This window comes from Triticum urartu, chromosome 5A, assembly GCF_056163025.1.
Source record: "Triticum urartu cultivar PI428250 chromosome 5A, HENAU_Tu73, whole genome shotgun sequence".
Taxonomy (NCBI): domain Eukaryota; kingdom Viridiplantae; phylum Streptophyta; class Magnoliopsida; order Poales; family Poaceae; genus Triticum; species Triticum urartu.
The window spans coordinates 482,058,419-482,077,047 of record NC_141877.1 but is presented as its reverse complement, the minus strand read 5'-3'; positions in this window follow the sequence as shown (position 1 = coordinate 482,077,047).

Sequence of the window (18,629 nt, the reverse complement as noted above, 5' to 3'; positions counted from 1 at the left end):
CATGGGTGATGCTGAGGATGTGGTGGGATCAAAAAGGCGAAATATTTACACTCCTAATTATTTTCAGTTAAGTGAAGATGACGAGACAGCCAAGGCGTTGGCTGTTGAACATGTTGATTTGTTTCTTGAGGAAAAGGAGCGACGTGGGCACTTCCTCCAACCATTGAGCCATGCATATCCAAGTAACAAAGATGTACGTAAAGATGAGTATACGTGGGATTCTAGTTGGAGAGATAGAGTTTCAGTTCATTGGTTTGAAAGGAAAAAGGTGCAGCTAGGATTCTTATTTATATTCCTGCCATGCAAAGAGAAGTACGGCCATGCATCATCTGGATCTAACAGTTCGTGGAGCTATCTTTCCTTGAAGACCATCGGCTGGGGGCCACCTGTAAGTAGACCCGAAGATGACGTACACCAAATAAGAAGTCGTACTAGTTGTTTTTGTTTTTGTTTCCTAAGATTTAATCAAGTCCGTCGTTATGTTTTAGTAGGTCATTGTTTTCCCTTTGGATTAGGAGTCTGGTTAGCGTGTTGGACAAACCATGTACGAGTCAGCTATGCTTGTATAAATAGCCATAGTTCGGCCATTGTAAAGGGGAGGTTATAATTTTATATGAAATAGAGATGTGTTTTCGAGGGTAGACACCCGTATCAAGTTTTTGAGGTAACTTTAGAAAACCTCTTTGTTGCGATTTCTTGAGGAAATTGTTTTGCGCGTGAGGTATCATCTTCCAGATTGTTTCTCTCGTGCCGAGCCGCAAGGTTCAAACCCTCTACTTCATGTACATGCGTGCGCGGGCGAGAGGCTACTGCTACTGAAGGTGGAGTGTCGTGAAAGGTCGGGCCGCAACAACAGATCAGATCTCGCCACGAGGTTCGGTCCTTATCAGAAGCAAAGGCTCAGGGCTGCACAAGACACACTTAGAATCAGATGGAGTGAATTACTCAACACTGCCGCGAAGTACGGCGGTAATCGCCACACCAAGAGCTACCCGAAGCGAAAGCTGCTACCTGAATTCGATGAGGAGGCCTTAGATCCCCCGCAATCAAAAAACAAAACGGCCATCCAGTCGGATAGACGACCTCGTGGCCAACATAGAACGGCAAACGACGCCGCACATAAGCCGGTACGCGATCCACGTGAGGACACACATCAAAAGTACGACGCAACCAGATCCATCTACGGGCCACTCAAGCGCGCTCCAGCACACAATGCAACACAACAAACATCCCAATACCCAAGTACACCCAAATAAAGTGGTTCCTCACACCCCCTATGTTTCACCGATGAGGTGCTGGACCATGAATTTCCAGAGGGATTCAAACCCGCAAACATAGAGGCGTACGATGGAACGACAGACCCTGGGGTCTGGATTGAGGACTACATCCTCCATATCCATATGGCTCGAGGAGACGATCTCCACGCCATCAAGTACTTACCCCTCAAGCTCAAAGGGCCAGCTCGGCACTGTCTTAAAAGCCTCCCTGAAAACTCCATTGGAAGATGGGAAGAGCTCGAAGACGCCTTTCGGGAAAATTTTCAAGGGACCTATGTCCGACCACCTGATGCAGACAATTTAAGTCATATAACTCAACAGCCCGGAGAGTCAGCTCGAAAGCTTTGGAACAGGTTCCTCACTAAAAAGAACCAAATAGTCGACTGTCCGGACGCCGAAGCCTTAGCAGCTTTCAAGCACAGCGTTCAAGACGAATGGCTTGCCAGACACCTCGGCCAAGAAAAACCGAGAACAATGGCAGCATTAACAATCCTCATGACCCGCTTTTGCGCGGGCGAGGACAGCTGGTTAGCCCGATGCAGCACCAGCGACCCAAGTACATCCGAAGTAAGGGACGGAAACGAGAAATCATGACGCAGCAAAAACAAGCGCCGGAATAAAGAAGACAGCCCGAAGAGCACATCGGTAAACGCCGGATTCAAAAGCTCTCGACTAGGTCAGCAAAAGCTGCCCCCAAAGGCAACATAGACGAACTGTCCAGCCTAAACAAGATTCTGGACCAAATATGTCAGATCCATAGCACCCCCGATAAACCTGCAAATCATACCCATACAGAATGTTGGGTCTTCAAGCAGTCCGGCAAGCTCAACGCCGAACACAAGGGGCAGGATACACCAAGTGAAGACGAGGACGAGCCTCACAAGCAAAGCACTGGGGAACAAAAGAAATTCCCACCCGAAGTTAAAACAGTAAACGTGTTACACGTAACAAAGGGGAGAAACAAAGCGGCACTCCTAGAGACACATGCCCCAGAGCCTATCACCGCCAAGTCCTGCCATTGGTCGTTCCAACCGGTCACCTTCGACCATCGAGATTACTCGACAAGTATCCGGCGTGCAGGAAGGGCTGCCTTGGTATTAGACCCAATAATTGACGAATACCACTTCACACGAGTCCTGATGGACGGTGGCAGCAGTCTAAACCTGATATATCAGGACACAGTACGCAAAATGGGGATAGACCCAACAAAAATTAGCCGCAGCAATACTACCTTTAAAGGAGTAACGCCAGGCCCATTGCATGGGCTCCCTGCTACTAGAGGTTACATTCGGCTTCCCCGATAACTTCCGCAGCGAAAATTTAACCTTCCATATCGCTCTGTTCCAAAGTGGCTATCAAGCACTACTCAGACGAGAAGCTTTCACTCGCTTTAATGCAATACCGCATTACGCTTCCCTCATGCTTAAGATGCCCGGTCCACGTGGCATCATTACAGTAAATGGAAATATTGAGCGCTCCTTGTGCGCGGAAGATCGTGCGGCTGCCTTGGCAGCCGCACACTAAACGGCCTCACCAACTAAAACATCTGACAGGTCATTAAGACCATGGACACGGTTGGACGAGTCCGGTGCAGCTATATGTAATTGATACAGGTTTGATGGCTATACCCCTATTACAATACAAGGGGCTCAACGCGCGCACAAGTGGCAATCAGGCTCAACTTTACTCATTTTGAACTATATCTTGTTTATTTAATATAACTTACCTTTTGCACGACAACTTTTCAACTAAGTTCCTCTCTTTTACAGATGACCATCGTGCTACACCCATCTAGAATACGGCACAATGGAGACACAGGCGTAGACGTGCAGCAGGGACCCGTCCCAAGGATTCTTTTTAGATTAAGACCCTACGTAAACCTTTTTACTGTCTCTTGTTGCTACACATCCCTCGGATTCTCAGTACAATTGAGAAGGATGCTGACGTATTGGCATGTGGCCACGTCAGAATATTGCACGTACCTAGACACCAGGGGCTTATTACAAAGGGCACTGTTTAGGCCCGGTTTACACCATAAAGACCGAATACCTTAGGGAGTGTTCGGCGTCGCGAGTTTGGCCTTATATGCATCAGCTCTGAGTCATGTCTTTGGTCAAATGTTGGGTTTGCCCGGCTCCTATGTTTTGCTGCCTTACGTTCCGCTCTATCGGCTAAGGCGGCACCAGGAAAACTACTGCGATTGTGCCCTGGTTCATCCGGACGAGCACCTCAGTAGAGAAAGCCGAAAACTGACTGTCATGATATAGCGTGAGACTGGTCAACCACTCGATGACCTATCGGAATCTTCGGGATTCCTCCGCCTTAACGAAGGGCCGTTTCCCGGTCAGGCATGTACGCACCCCGAATTCGGATGAGTGCGGAGCCACCAGGGGCTATATAGTAGCCCCACTGTCAAACTCCTCTGGCTAAGTGAAAGTGTTAAAGCATTATAGTCCGGTTGCCTAGTTCGCTGCGCTATCACCTCCTTAATGGACCAAGATGTTGGATCAAGTGTGAACATGCGTCTTCTGCGAACACCCCCACAGTATATGCGTGGGGGCTGAAGCCGACGACTGCAATCTTTCAGGTTATATACATATATACATAAACGGCCCCATAGGAGGCATCATAATACTTTCAGGCAAAAGTATAAATACAACCTTGATAAACTTAATAAAACATTGTTTTTACAATGGGAATACATGTCACTCAAACATAATATTCTTCGAGCACTGGGCCTCTATCGAACGAGCGCCTTCAAGAACTTCTTCAAAATAGTGCTCGGCATCCACTCGGCCTATGGCCGAACCCTGCGCCACAACAGTGGTGGCATCCATCTCCGCCCAGTACGTTTGACACGGGCAAGGGCCATTTGCGAGCCTTCTATGCATGCCGACCTCTTCATCGCATTAATGCGCGCACCGCACAAAGGAACTGCTGCACCAAACTAAAATAGCTGTTCGGCTTTGGCCTTTCCGGCCACAAATGATCCACAACAGACCTCATGGCGAGTCCAAACAATCTATTCAGCTCGGCCCATTCGGCAAGCCGATCAGTCAATGGAAGCGGACGCTCTGGAACGTTAAATTGTGACCAGAATAGCTAGTCCACTTCACAATCTGTCTGATCTCGGAAGTATTCGGCCGCATCGACAGCACTCGCCGCCAAGTCCAGATATGCATCCGCCGAACTCCACAGCCGGTCCAGAGGGGCATACCGAGGATCTCCAAACTTCCTCCGCAGCATAAAGGGTTTCCCAGCCACGATATCCCCGGCTTGACGCAGCTCCTCCTTTTTCGCTCTCATAGCAGAGCGGGTGTCTTTGGTCGCCATCGTGGCCTTTTCCAGGTCCGTCGCCTTCGCCCGTTTTTCTTCTTCAAGAAGCTGGCAATGGTCGGCAGCATCTTTTAACTTTACAGCCATCTTGGCCATTTTCTCTTTGCTCTCGCAATGTGCGGCCTGTTCGGCCCTTAACTCTTCGGCCGCTTGCAAAGCAGCCGCATTGCTACTCCTTGCTTGCTCCTTGGCTTGGGCAAGCTCTGCCCGAAGGGTCTCCACGGTGGCCGCTCCATCTGCAGTCACAACATATTAAAGATACTGGCATCATTCTGCTCTTATTATGTGACGATCACTAGAAAGGCCACTCACCCTATGCCTCAGCAAGCCACTTGTTGATAAGCACGATGTCGGCATCTGCCGCATCCAGCTGCCGCTTTAGTTTGGCATACCCATCAGTCCGGCTAGCCACCGGAGCCTCCACCACTTGCACATAAAGGCAGTCTGGTTATTACCTGGGACAATGATTGTCGGAGTAATGGGCCACAGGTAGGCTAACCCGAGCCCCAGAACCTTTCAAGACATCGGGGCAGGCTGCGCCCCTCAAGACCCCAAGACGAAGAGCCGCCTTTTGAGAAGTCGGCGGCAAGGCAACCGACTGCCCACTCACAGCCGAGTACCGGGGACGACTTCAGGATAAGCCGACTCCTGACTAGCGACTTCTAGAGAAGCCGGCTTTGGGGACTCGGCCCGTGACTCCAACAAACCCCATGCCCTCATCAAGAGGGACGGGACGGGGAGTGGCTACAGTCAAGCCCACTCCCACCCCTTTCCAAAGGCAGGCATGGCCACAGTACGCCGTACCCGTAGAGATCTCCGTGCGGCGTGGCACTGTAGCCATGCTGGCCCTGACATCAGCACCGGTGGACCGAATCCTGCGCCCATGACGGCTTGTCTGTACAACCTTTGGACGGCAGGTCCCACCGGCCAGCGGGATCCCGGAAGACGACAAGTGCACCACAAGTTGGACCCGTCGGGAGTCGGCCCCCGAGAGTCGGCCGACTCCTCCCCCGCGGCCCACGCGCCATTAATCATATGTGACAGAGAGTGGCAATAGTGATCGCCCGCCAGGCGGCGGGGCTGTTGCCACGAATCCATGACCAAGCCCGCGTCATCAGAAGCATGGCTACAGTAATCAGCAGCCGGCAAGACCCGCCCGCGGCGGACGCGGCCTGTCGGCTCCGTACCTAGCCAGTCGGCGGGGCCCACCAGTCGGCGGGCCCCAGTAGTCGGCGGAGAAGACAGAGGCCGGAGGCACTGACGGCTGGGCCCGCGTCCAGCCAGATTACCATTGTACCCCTGGGGGGTAGGCCTATATAAACCCCGAGGGCACCCATGCAAAGGGTTGGAATCCATTAGCTCTAGACCAAATCATATAGGAGGGAGAGAGCTAGCCTTGCCCTCTCCTACCTCTAGAAACAGCTCAAGGAGCAACCGTGTAAACACTTTGCCATAGTTATCATGCGGAGACCCCGTAGAACAGCAGTAGGGGTATTATCTCCCCGGAGAGCCCTGAAGCTGGGTAAGATTCGCCGGTGTGCATGTCTACGACTCATCCCGTTTCTAGGCACCGGCGATGTTCTACTCGCCCCCACCATGATAAGCCATCCTTTGGCATATGTCGCACCCAACCCCCGACATTTGGCGCCCACCATGGGGCCTAGTGCGCCATCGTCTGGAGACCTGCTCTGGACGGGAACCCTTTTCCTCCCTGGCGCTTATCAGAAGCCTACCAGCGAGAGATGGATCACGCTGTTGGTGGCTCGCCAGCCCAGTTGGGCCCAACCGCCTTGGCACGGTCCAGCAACGCGGCGTAGCCATCGCCAACCTGTTCGGGGCAAGTCACCCTGTGTACGCTACACCTGCGGAGAACATTCGAGCCGCCCAGGCGGCGGCGAACGAGCTGGACAATTTCGATGGCGAAGAGCGCCGCTTGATGATGGAGCGAGTCCAGCGGCTCCTCGACGCGGCTGCTGCGCAGAACGAGGCCGGCTGCCGCACAGAGGCACCGCATCGGCAAAACGACGACCTTCGCCGAGACCAAGGCGCGACGTCTCAGACGCCGACTGGCGGCGCCCGAGGAAGAAAGGACAAGGATCCGACTGTCAGCCACAGTCGGACTCACATTACCATAGAGCGCGACCGAGATGGCCGCCCGAGAGTAGTGGAACGACGGGACGACTGTCCGCCTCCTCCTCCTCGCAAGGAAAGGCGAGTCTCCCTGCCGCCTGTTGATCATCCGACTCTTGGCCGCCGAGAGGGAGTCGGGGAAAACAACGCCCGCCACCGGATCGACCGGCTTCACCGATCCCTAGCGCTGGAAGAAGAAGACGAGTTGGGTCCGCCTTGTTTCGGGCCCCGCATTCGAGACGAGCCCTTTCCCAAAGGGTTCACGCTCCCGAGAGACACGCCCAAGTACACCGGCTCCGTGAAGCCGGAAGACTGGCTAGTCGACTACTCCACGGCTGTCAGCATAGCAAACGGCAACAAGCATGTCGCCGTAAAATACGTTCCGCTCATGCTCCAGGGCACGGCCCGGACATGGCTGAACAGCCTGAAGCCCCGCAGCATCAACAGCTGGGTCGACTTCACCAAAGCCTTCGTCCGCAACTTCACCAACACATACAAGCGTCCTCCCAAGCCTCGTCAGATATCCTTGTGCATGCAAGGTCCCGACGAGTCGACTCGCGACTACCTCACGCGTTGGGCCGAGCTTCGGAACTCCTGCGAGGGCGTGCACGAGGTGCAGGCTATTGAGTACTTCACCGCCGGGTGCAGAGAAGGCACACTCCTCAAGCACAAGCTCCTCTGCGACAAGCCAGAAATCCTCGACGAGCTGCTGATCATAGCAGACAAGTACGCCACGGCCGACTCCTCCATGAAGGCGGAGATTCAAGTTAGCGCAACTGGCAAAGTGGCCCCTCAAGCTCCAAGAACTCCGGCGGGAGATGCCAGTCGGCGGCAACAGCAGAGCGACCACAAGCGCAAGGCCCCGTAGCCGGCTTCCAGCAGCCGGCAGGTTGCGACAGTCAAAGCCCAGCAGCCGGATGGGCAGCCTCCGCCCAAGCGACAGAAAGGCGGCAAGCCCAACTGGTTGCCGGCCTTCTCCTACGAGCAGACTCTGGATGGACCTTGCAAGTTCCATAGCGGCGCGAAGCCGTCGAATCACACCACCCGAAAGTGCCACTGCCTCACCAGGATCGCCAAGGGAGACGGCCTCCTACCCCCCGCCTACTGGGCAGCGGCCTCCGCCTCCGCCCCAGCGGCCGGCTGTCAGACCAGTCGGTGCAGTACAAGACGAATACCCCGAAGAACATGGAGGCTACGTGGTATTTACCAGTATGGCTGATGATCGACGCAGCAGGCGGCTACAGCGACACGAGGTGAATGCAGTAGCGTCAGAGACGCCAGAGTTCATGCACTGGTCCGAAAAGCCTATCAGCTGGAGCAGGGCTGATCATCCAGAGGTGATGCTGAGTCCGGGCTCTTATGCCTTGGTCCTGGATGCCACCTTTTCCACGGATAGACAAGCTGCTCATTTCTCACGAGTTCTGATAGACGGAGGCAGCAGCATCAATATCCTGTACAAGGACACCATGGAGAAATTAGGAATCAAACAAAGACAGCTTCAGAACAGCCGGACTGTGTTCCACGGTATTGTTCCTGGGCTTTCCTGCTCACCAATTGGCAAGGTCCTGATGGACGTCCTCTTTGGAGACAAAGATCACTTCCACCGAGAGTCAGTTTGGTTTGAGGTGGTGGACCTTGAGAGCCCATACCATGCACTACTCGGCCGACCCGCCTTGGCCAAGTTCATGGCGGTCCCCCACTACGCCTACCTCAAAATGAAGATGCCCAGTTCCAGGGGGATTCTGACCATAGCCGGCGACTACCGGAAGTTGTCTGCCTGTGCGGCTGAGAGCAGTCGGCTAGCCGAGTCCCTGGTAATCACGGCCGAGAAGCGGCTCCTTGAGCGGGTTGTGGCGATGGCCGGCAAGCAGCCAGAAGTATCACCCGACCCAAAGGAGTCAGAGGCTGAGGGTTCGTTCAAGCCGACCAAGGAGACAAAGAAGATACCCTTGGATCCGGAGCACCCAAAGAGGTACGCTATCGTAGGCGCAAACCTCGACAGCAAATAGGAAGGCGAGCTCGTTGATTTCCTCCGTGAGAATCGGGACATCTTCGCATGGTCCCCCAAAGACATGCCAGGTGTACCGACGGAATTCGCCGAGCACAAGCTACATGTACGATCTGATGCAAAGCCGGTCAGGCAGCCCCTGCGCCGCCAATCAGAAGAGAAGAGAAGAGTTGTCGGAGAAGAGATAGCCCGACTCCTAGCAGCCGTCTTCATTATGGAAGTATTCTTTCCAGAGTGGCTAGCCAATCCGGTCCTGGTACTAAAGAAGAACAAGCAGTGGCGAATGTCTATTGACTACACGAGTCTCAACAAGGCCTGCCCCAAGGACCCATTTGCTCTACCAAGAATTGATCAGGTAATAGACTCCACCGCCGGATGCGAGCTGTTGAGTTTTTTGGATGCATATTCAGGATATCACCAGATCAAGCTGAACCCGGCTGACAGACTGAAGACCGCCTTCATCACGCCGTTTGGAGCCTTCTGCTACCTCACCATGACGTTCAGCTTGAGGAATGCCGGCGCCACCTTTCAGCGTTGCATGCAGAAGTGCCTCCTCAAGCAACTCGGGAGAAACGCCCACGTCTACATGGACGATGTGGTGGTGAAGACAGAAAAGCGTGGAACACTGCTGGAAGACCTGAAGGAGACTTTTGAGAACCTGCGCCGATTCCAGATCAAGCTCAACCCCGAGAAGTGTGTCTTCGGAGTACCAGCCGGCCAGCTCCTTGGCTTCCTGGTCTCTAAACGCGGCATAGAATGCAACCCTATGAAGATCAAGGCCATTGAGAGGATGGAGGTACCCAGCCGACTGCTGGACGTGCAAAAGTTCACCGGCTGCCTGGCATCCATCAGCCGATTCATCAGTTGGCTGGGCGAGAAAGCTCTCCCCTTATACCAACTCATGAAGAAGACCACTTTCTTCGAATGGAACCACAAGGCGAACGAAGCTTTTCTCCAGCTGAAGAAGATGCTGACTACTCCACCCATTCTGGCGGCTCCGAATCCTAAGGAACCTATGCTCCTGTACATCGCCGCCACCAGCCGAGTAGTCAGCACGGTCATTGTAGTGGAACGCAAGGAGGAAGGCAAGGCACTACCTGTCCAGAGACCGGTATATTACCTAAGCGAAGTACTGTCGGCCTCCAAGCAGAACTACCCTCACTACCAGAAGATGTGCTATGGCATGCACTTTACCGCCAAGAAATTGAAGCCTTACTTTCAAGAGCATCCAATCACTGTGGTCTGCACGACCCCACTTGCCGAGATCATCGGAAGCCGAGATGCTTCTGGCCGAGTGGCCAAGTGGGCCATAGAGCTGGCTCCCTACACCATCCACTACCAGCCCCGCACCGCCATCAAGTCACAAGCACTGGCCGACTTTCTCGTTGACTGGGCCGAGACCCAGTACCTACATCCAGCGCCCGACTCCACCCATTGGAGGATGCATTTCGACGGCTCCAAGATGCGCACCGGCTTGGGAGCCGGCGCCGTCCTCACTTCCCCTAAAGGCGACAAGCTCAAATACGCACTGCAAATCCATTTTGCCGCCTCCAACAACGTTGCCGAGTACGAGGCGCTCATTCACGGGCTCCGGCTTGCCAAAGAACTTGGCATTCGCCGGATCCTGTGTTATGGCGACTCGGACTTAGTGGTCCAACAGTCATCTGGCGATTGGGATGCCAAAGATGCAAACATGGCGAGTTACCATTTCCTCATGCAACAACTCAGTGGGTATTTCGAGAGGTGCGAGTTCCTCCATGTGCCAAGAAACGACAACGACCAAGCAGACGCCTTGGCACGAATGGGCTCTACCCGCCAAGCAATACCATCCGGCGTCGCCCTTTAATGCCTCCTCAAGCCGTCTGTCAAGCCTTCACCAGAATCAGACTCCATCTTTGTGCCGGCTCCCCCGGAAGAAGTCGGATCCGACTCCAGAGCCCCAGCAGACGGTACGAAGATTTTGACAGATGGCTCCAAAGGCGCCACAGTCGAAGCCGGCCCAGGGACTGCAGTACCCGGCCCAAGGACTAAGTCTGCGGCGGCGGGCTCGAAGACTCCAGAACTCGGCCCAAGAGCCGCGCCAGTCGGCCTAGGGACTTCATTAACCCAGCAAGAGGTTATTGACTCCAACCCGCCGCCTCCCAGCCCAGCCGCCCTCGTCCAAGTCGCAGTTCTGGCAGTCAATGAAATAGCGGCACCCTCATGGGCCCAGCCCATCCTCAAATTCCTGGTGAGCAAAGAGCTGCCGACTGATGAGACCTCAGCTCGGCAAGTACAACGCCGAGCGGCAGCCTACACCATAGTCAACAGAGAGCTGGTCAGGCGCAGCATCGCTGGTGTCTACCAGCGCTGCGTAGAGCCAGAGCAAGCCCAAGCAATTCTCAAAGACATCCATCAAGGTGAGTGCGGCCACCATGCGGCTTCAAGAGCACTCGTCGCAAAAGCCTTTAGACACGGTTTCTTTTGGCCGACTGCCTTAGAAGAATACAAGGAATTGGTCCAAAAATGCAAAGGGTGCCAGAAGTTCAGCTCCAAGCCGCACCAGCCGGCTTCTGCACTCAAGACCATCCCCATTGCCTGGCCTTTCGCAGTTTGGGGTTTAGACATGGTGGGACCATTCAAGACGGCACGAGGTGGCTTAACTCACTTACTTGTCGCAGTGGACAAGTTCACCAAGTGGATAGAAGCGAAGCCAATCAAGAAACTGAACGGTCCGACTGCCGTGACTTTCATCTCCGATATCACAATTTGGTACGGCATACCACACAACATCATCACCGACAACGGCACAAATTTTGCCAAAGGCGCCTTGGCCCATTTTTGCGCAACACAGGGCATCCGACTGGACCTAGCGTCCGTCGCCCATCCACAGTCAAACGGCCAGGTGGAGCGAGAAAACGGCCTCATCCTGTCCGGCATCAAGCCCCGGATGGTCGAGCCTCTAGAGCGCTCGGCTGGCTGCTGGCTCGATGAGTTGCCAGCCGTCCTCTAGAGTCTGCGCACGACTCCAAACAAGTCAACCGGCTTCACGCCTTTCTTCCCCGTCTACGGTGCCAAAGCCGTCATCCCAACGGACATAGAGTTCGACTCCCCGCGAGTCACCATGTACACCGAGGAGGAAGCAAAAGAAGCATGTCAAGACGGCGTCGATCTGCTGGAAGAGGGCCAGCTGTTGGCACTCAGCCGGTCCAGCATGTACCAGCAGAGCCTGCGCGATACTACAACAGGAAGGTCAAGCCAAGATCTTTCCAAGAAGGCGACCTTGTGCTCCGGCTGATCCAGCGAACAGCCGGCCAGCACAAGCTGTCGGCACCTTGGGAAGGCCCTTTCATCATCAGCAAAGTGTTGGGCAACGACTCCTACTACCTGATTGACGCTCAGAAGCCCCAAGCACGCAAGAGGGACGACTCCGGCAAAGAGACAGAGCGGCCATGGAATGCAAATCTCCTCCGAAGATTTTACAGTTGATGCAGTATGTACCACGCTACCTTTTGTATTAAAGTACCAAGACTTCAGGCCCCCCGAGACGAGCTCGGGGACTGCCCTCTTTTGTCTATATGACAAAAGTTATGCCTACGAGTATGTTACTCTTTGTTATGCCACTTGGCACCGGGCTCGACAGGTCGGCCCAGGGACTTGCCGCCTTACACTATGAAATGCTTCCTGCAGCCGGACAAGTAGTGTGTGGCGCCTAAGCCATCTCCTGTGAAAAGCCGCAGCTCGCAGAGCGACTGTACGATGGGCAGGAGTAAGGTAGAATGGGCGTTCGCATGAAAAATGGCTAAGGACTCAAAGCATAAAACATAGCTTAAGCCGGCTTCCAGCCTTCCTTTTTTCTTTTTGCAAACCGACTATTAAGCAGTCGGCTCACCGCCTTCTATTCAACTTGCTAAAAAACTCTAAAACGGCTAAGTACTTGCCTTCCCAAAGTAGCCAAGCATTTGATCCAACGGCAGTCCGTAGAGCGGCTGTCCGACTGGCTAGACATGCAACTAAGGGAAAGCGGTAAAGGAAAAAAGCCAAAAGAGCAATGAGCAAGAAAAGATAGAATTCGGATAAATATTTACATAGCATAGGCCCTTGGCTGAATCTTCAAGCAGAAGTTCAAAATACACCTCGCGGGTGGAATTGTGCAAATTAACAAGTTCTTCAAAAGACTACTAAAGCAGATAAAATAGGCGGCAGCCTAAGATGCGGCAGACGGATTCGGAGGGTCGGAGGAGACGGCAGCGTCAGGCGTTGGGGCGGCCGGCTGGGCAGTCTCGGCTCGATCGCTTCCGGCGGCAGTCGGCTCGGTTGCACGCGGCTCGTTGCTGGAGGCACGGTCGAGCTAAGGTTGGTCATCCGCTCCGTCTTCTGGTTCTTCCACCTCGCCTCCGTCCTCTGCCTCACCTTCCTCCTCGGCGCTGGAACCGATCACCTCCACCGAGTCCTCGCCGTAGTTTGGGTTCATCCCAAACCACTCCGGCGGTACCTCCTCGCCGTCTTCAGACCGCTTGGGGACGAAGATGCTGGTGTCGGTGTACTCGGCGATCGCCGCCGCACACTTGACAAGGGCGTCTTCCACGGCTGCCAGCTCCGGCTGGGCCTCCGACTGGAGTGTGGCCAGCAGGTCTAAGTCCAGCCCCGGATACCACGCCTTGATGAACTCCAAGGCCCGGCGCGCTCCAGCTCGGGCCGAGGAACCCTTCCAGGCCTCAAGACGACCAGCCGCGACCTCCAGCCAGTCGGCAGTCCAACCGAGGGTGCACGGAGCCTTCATGTCCGGCCACAAGGCGGCAATCGCCTGGGCACCGACACGTTGAAGCCGGCACATCATCCGGCGAGTCGGCCGAAGGCGAGCCTCGATGCTCAGGATATGCTCATTAAGGGTTCAGGGAGCGTGTAGGATTGAAAGTCTGTCTAGAGGGGGGTGATTAGACTACTTGACCAAATAAAAGCTTAACCTTTTCCCAATTTTAGTTCTTGTCAGATTTTAGCTATTTTAGGACAAGTCAAGCAATCATCACACAATTCAAGCAAGCATGCAAAGAGTATATTGGCAGCGGAAAGTAAAGCATGCAACTTGCAAGAATGTAAAGGGAAGGGTTTGGAGAATTCAAACGCAATTGGAGACACGGATGTTTTTCCCGTGGTTCGGATAGGTGGTGCTATCCTACATCCACGTTGATGGAGACTTCAACCCACGAAGGGTAACAGTTGCGCGAGTCCACGGGGGCTCCACCCACGAAGGGTCCACGAAGAAGCAACCTTGTCTATCCCACCATGGCCATCGCCCACGAAGGACTTGCCTCACTAGCGGTAGATCTTCACGAAGTAGGCGATCTCCTTGCCCTTACAAACTCCTTGGTTCAACTCCACAATCTTGTCGGAGGCTCCCAAGTGACACCTAGCCAATCTAGGAGACACCACTCTCCAAGAAGTAACAAATGGTGTGTTGGTGATGAACTCCTTGCTCTTGTGCTTCAAATGATAGTCTACCCAACACTCAACTCTCTCTCACAGGATTTGGATTTGGTGGAAAGAAGATTTGAGTGGAAAGCAACTTGGGGAAGGCTAGAGATCAAGATTCATGTGGTAGGAATGGAATATCTTGGCCTCAACACATGAGTAGGTGGTTCTCTCTCAGAACATATGAGTTGGAAGTGTAGATGTGTTCTGATGGCTCTCTCCACGAGTGAAGAGGAGGTGGAGGGGTATATATAGCCTCCACACAAAATCCAACCGTTACACACAATTTACCAATCTCGGTGGGACCGAATCAACAAACTCGGTCGGACCGAAATAGTAAACCTAGTGACCGTTAGAGATTTTCGGTGGGACTGACATGCAACTCGGTAGGACCGATATGGTTAGGGTTAGGGCATAACTTAATCTCGGTGAGACCGATTACACAAACTCGGTGAGATCGATTTGGTAATAAGCTAACCAGAGGGTTGGTCAGGCAAACTCGGTGGGACCGATTCGCTCTTCTCGGTGAGACCGAAATGTTACGAAAAGGAAACAGTGAGTTTACATTGCAATCTTGGTGGGACCGATCCGCTCTTTCGGTGAGACCGAAAAGTTACGAAAAGGAAACAGAGAAATTGCAATCCCATCTTGGTGAGACCGAGATCCCTATCGGTAGAACCGATTTGCTTAGGGTTTGGTAATGGCTACGACAAGTGAAACTTGGTGGCGCCGGGTTGAAAGAATCACTAGGGCCGAGTTTGGCTTTGGGTTTAGGTCAAATGTGGATATGGGAAAGTAGCTGAGGATTTTGGAGCATATCATTAAGCACATGAAGCAAGAGGCTCATTAAGCAACACCTCATCCCTCCTTGATAGTATTGGCTTTTCCTATGGACTCAATGTGATCTTGGACCACTAAAATGTAAAATGAAGAGTCTTGAGCATATGAGCTAGAGCCAATCCTTTGTCCTTAGCATTTTGAGGGTTCCACTTTCACCATCCATGCCATGCCAATCATTGAGCTTTCCTGAAATGATCATCTTGGAATAGCATTAGCTCAATGAGCTATATGGTGTTATGAATTACCAAAACCACCTAGGGATAGTTGCACTTTCAATCTCCCCGTTTGGTAATTGATGACAACATATAGATCAAAGCTTCGACAAATAATAATAAGAATGAAATATATCGTTGGTTTGAGAAGTATGTGATAAGTAAGAGCTCCCCCTAAATTTGTGCATATTTAAAATTTGCTTTGGACTGCAAATGCACAAAGAGTTAGAGTCATGGGTTACTCTTCCATGTCACATACATCTTGGTGGAGCGCTCAAAAAGATAAGAATGAAATACATGCACTCATCACCAAAGAAAGTGAATGATCACATAAGATAGATAAGATATATCAAGCATGCATAAGTGTAGCTTATGATCAAACACATGATCATCAATGTCTCACAAGCATATCAAAGTATCTCAACCAAAAGCAACAAAGTTTGAAAAAAAACACCAAATAAAGCAAGAGAGAATAAAGGCAACACTCTCTCTCTCGAAGCCTATGATCTATACATTTTTCTCCCCCTTTGGCAACAAGTTACCAAAAAGTTCCTAGAAAATGCATAGTGCTAGATCGACTCTCAGGCTTGATCTTTTGGTGGTGGTGGAGTCTTGATCACTCCAAGGACGAAGGTTTCTGTAGACGTGGTTGGAGCTGGAGCTGAAGTAGATGCTGGAGCTGGTTGGGCTGGTGCTGTGGCTGGAGCTGAGGTGGTGGCTCTGGTGTTAGGAACTGGCACTGCAGTCGACCTCTGAGCTCGTGGCACTCTGGCAAATGCATCAGTTTTAGTCTTCCCTCTCCTCTCCTGCATGTCATCTTGAAGTTGCTCCACTGCAGACTGAATCATGTGCACTTGCTGCTCTGACAGGTTTTGGCTATCACTCTGATCTGACATGATGAACAAGCTGACTGCTGACCCTGTGAACAGTTTATAGATGAGGTAGAGTGGATGAGCATCACAAAATGCAGAGATTTTTGCAAAAGAATGATTCAAAATATTAGTTTTAGTTTCCCATAGAAATCATTTCGGATCTACCGATTTTTAAACTCGGTGATACCAAAGCAGTTTTGGAACCTAAACTAGTGAACTCGGTCAGACCGAGTCACAGTTCGGTGGCACCGAGACTGCTAGGGTTTCACAAAGTTCCAAAATCGGTCACACCGATTAGTAATTCTCGGTCAGACCGAGTCTCACTTGTGCAATGGCATGAGCCAAATTGATGGGACCGAGTTTTTCAACTCGGTGGGTCCGAGATGGTTTCGGCGGAAACCTAACCCTAAAGTTTTCGAATCAATCCTATTCTACGAATGCATTGACTGGATAGGAGTGTTTCAATCGTGGCTAGAAACAATAAGATCACAATGTGCTAGGAATCAGATTGGGGATAGCACAAAGATTGAGTCCATACCCTAGTTTGGCGGAGACTCACTACGGCGGCAACGACGGGGTTGAATTCCGTTGATGGCGATGGAGACCAGCGACTGGAGGTGGCTGGCGGTGAGGAGACGATCCGGAGACCACGTTGGCACAGCGAGCTATCGCGCGGGCGAAGGGGTTCGGAGAAATTTCCAAATTTTTGCCCATGCCTATATATAGCCCGACCCTGTCGGTGTGACCGAGTGGAACAACTCGGTGGCACCGAGATGCAAAACTGTATATAGTTATTGCAACTTGGTGTGACCGAATGGTTCAGATCGGTTGCACCAAGATCGAAAATTCAGATCAACTTAATGATCTCGGTAGGACCAAAAGTAGGATATCGGTTAGACCGAGAATCACAAAGAGGTTTTGGAAGTTTAAGTCTATGACGAATCGGGGACTCCGAGTGCTCCTCCCACAGAGTGGTTCGAATCTGACTTGATCAAATTTTGTGATGTAGCATGAATAGAGTTTGAGACGAGAAAAGCATAGATAGCTAGAGGAGGTTCTTAGGCATTCTTGTCCATCCACTTGGCAAAAGGAAATGAAACCAAACAATCAAAACAACAAGTGGATGTCCTCGAATGAGTAAAATATGCAACCAACATGCTCACACAATAAAATGGCAATTGAAATATGTGACAAAGCATGCACAACCAATTCTAGTATCTATCAAGCAAGTGGCGATGACTAGGTCATCTATATATGAGTATATTGACTTAGGAGTCAAGTGAGAACACTTGATCATAGGTCATACTCATCGTTTAAGCTCAAGTGGGGTTACCACTTTTACATAAAGCATTGTTGTGTTCACATCTTTAGAGTTGCTTTAGCTCAAGTCTTAGAGTAAAGCTCCCCCTAGATGTGATATCGCCCCTAAGAGGGATGAACTAACCTTGGGTTTTGTCGATGATGACTTCATGTAGATGTTGAAGATGTGGATGCTCAATGTTGATGTACATCACTTGGAGCTATCCATTTGAGTGAATTGCACTTTCAATACCTACATGGGTTAGTCCCACAAGGAACAAACAAGGATATCCATAGACATAGAGTGATGCACTCACAAGATGATGTCCATGAAAACTTTTAGGTTACCTTGTCCCTTGTCCTACCAACAAGAGGGTTTGTGACTCCTTGAACTAGTGCAAGATGTGGAAGTTGATTGCACTTGTCCTTGCCAAAATGATAAGAGTGAAGTATGTTGGCGGAGTCACCCTCAAGAACTCTCTAGTTCTTCTTCTTTTTGATCCACACCATCTTGATGGGAATCCTTGGAGTTGTAGTCGTACTTGATGAAGTGGAACTTGAAGTGGTCTTGGGAATCCACTTGACTAAGGTCTTAGGAGCTTCTTCAAATGCATCAATTTCCTCTTGAAGCTTGTCCTTGCCTTTTTGCTTGTAGTCTTGTGGTGGAAGATCATCTTGAGCTTGTGTCCCCTTGAAGGAAGTGGGATCATACTTCTCTTGTTGAGGAACAAACTTTGTCTTGGGGTATTGATCTTCTTCCCACTCAACTCCATTGGCATTGAACTTTCGTTCAAAACCAACACCTTTATTCTTCCGGCGCCTTCCTTGCTTGCGCACAATTTCCTCGAATTGCTTACTCCCGGCAAGGCTTTTGTACACTCCTTTCTCTATAATTCCCTTCAATAAGCTATTTTCTTGCTCAAGTGTAACTTGGCTAAGAGAATCATTAGTGGAATCAAGAGAACTACTAGAAGCAACAATATTGGATTTAGCATGATAATTGTTACTACTAGAGGAAGAATCTTTCTTGTTCTTGTTACTAGACTTGACTTGAGGCATGTAAGTGGATAAGAGTAAACGCTTAGCAATGTAAGAAGAACTTTTCTTGCGGAGATCATCATTGATTGCCTTTAAAAACTCATGCTCTTGCTCAAGATTGAGCTTTTCAAAGCGTAACTTCTCATGAGCTCTTAAAAGTTCTCGA